The sequence below is a fragment of the Bombina bombina genome, chromosome 3, assembly GCF_027579735.1.
Source record: "Bombina bombina isolate aBomBom1 chromosome 3, aBomBom1.pri, whole genome shotgun sequence".
Taxonomy (NCBI): Eukaryota; Metazoa; Chordata; class Amphibia; order Anura; family Bombinatoridae; genus Bombina; species Bombina bombina.
The window spans coordinates 977,330,532-977,332,484 of NC_069501.1; the positions used below are offsets into that span (position 1 = coordinate 977,330,532).

A 1,953-nucleotide genomic window follows, 5' to 3' on the forward strand; every position below is an offset into this window, starting at 1 on the left:
CAACCATAGCTTAGAGTGTCACAGAAAATAAGATTTACTTACCCCAGGACACTCATCTACATGTTTGTAGAAAGCCAAACCAGTACTGAAACGAGAATCAGCAGAGGTAATGGTATATATAAGAGTACATCGTCGATCTGAAAAGGGAGGTAAGAGATGAATCTCTACGACCGATAACAGAGAACCTATGAAATAGACCCCGTAGAAGGAGATCACTGCATTCAAATAGGCAATACTCTCTTCACATCCCTCTGACATTCACTGCACGCTGAGAGGAAAACCGGGCTCCAACTTGCTGCGGAGCGCATATCAACGTAGAATCTAGCACAAACTTACTTCACCACCTCCATCGGAGGCAAAGTTTGTAAAACTGAATTGTGGGTGTGGTGAGGGGTGTATTTATAGGCATTTTGAGGTTTGGGAAACTTTGCCCCTCCTGGTAGGAATGTATATCCCATACGTCACTAGCTCATGGACTCTTGCTAATTACATGAAAGAAATAGCGTTTTTAAAATGTTCCCACTGTTCTTGTACTCCTGTAATCTGTGCCATCCCTTTTAGAGATTCATCTAGGTATCTGCCCATTGGGCACACAAAACAAGGTTGGCACCCCTGTTTTAGGATTTCACCTAATCTTCTCGCTATCAACCTTTTATTTAGCATTAATAAATAAAATGAAAACGCCACAATAACTAAGATTTTTTTTTTTATATATAAAAAGGAGCAACTTTTAATTGTTCGAAAACAATATTTTAGTTTCTCTTTCCCCACGTTAAACAACTATCAACAACAACAGAATTTTTACATTTCTTTTGCAGTCATAAAAGTCATACTGATAATGGCAATCTGTATCTGCAATGAGTATATTCACAACACACAACAAACATTCTCCTCTGCTGCTGTTCTGCAACGCAGCTGCAGGAGAAGCGAAATACAAGCTCTTGTTTTACAACACTGCAAATGCTGCCAGCAGCTACAATATCATGCACCTTATTCCACAATAACATTTGCCCCGACGTGTGAGAAACTACAGAATGACAATTTGCTATTATAAATCTAAATTGAGAACATATTCATTTTCTTCTTTGTATTTAAAATTGATAATGATGTCAATAGGATGTTTAAAAATAAACATATTCATCTAAATATTTTTAACATTAAAATATATAAAAACTCTATACATTGTAGTGGATAAGAAACAAACAAAACAAAGGGCAGTCCATCAGCGCTGGCTCATTCAGAATAAAGCTAAGCCATGAAGCTAAAATATACTACTGTGCATTAGGTTAGGTTATATAGAGAAGTAAAGGTCAAAGGTTTTACCAACACAGTTTTCAAGCCAAAGATAAGTCACAGTGTATTTGTAAAGGGGAACTATGGGCTAGCAGATCACTAAGAAAGTTATTGTTAAAAGATCTATGTTTAAAAAATAAAATAAAAAATAAAATTGTGTAAACATCAAAAATGGGTAATTGAGTTAATCTCCGTCTTCTATTTAAACCTGTCAACTACGTAAAAAGCTAGTCGACATATGTCTTGTACCTTCCACAGGACAAAAAAACCCAAAAACGAACAGCTTTTATTGAACCTAGAAAATTAAAAAAAACAATGTAATACATTTTATGGAGCTACTGAGCAGACGGGTTTAATTTTGATAATATTCAGCTGAGAACGGTTTTCTGCATTCCCAGGACAGCAAAGAGGTTTTGGTTATTAAAACAATACGCTTAACAGCAATTGTTTGTGCTAGGAAAGGTTAAACATCGGCATTAGCACATAGGTGATCAGCTCAGTTCACAGTATAATGTCACAGGGGTATTAAAAGACTGATACCCAGAGGTGCCAGCAATATTTATAAGGGACAGTTTAGAAATTAATTTTCTCTAGTGTAAAAAAAAATAAATGTAATTTTATATAAAGAACAAATCTACACAACGGTGTTTAAGGCTCTAC

The 1,953-nt window shown here is 35.6% G+C and overlaps 1 protein-coding gene across 1 annotated transcript in view; it reads right to left on the reverse strand.

The window, feature by feature from the left end:
* Nucleotides 1-693: 693 nt before the first annotated feature.
* The window catches only part of LMBR1L (limb development membrane protein 1 like), a gene marked incomplete in the record, with an annotated part of 163,133 nt that continues 161,873 nt past the window's right edge, over nucleotides 694-1,953 (reverse strand). Inside the window, 1 exon segment of the mRNA XM_053708078.1 lies at nucleotides 694-1,947.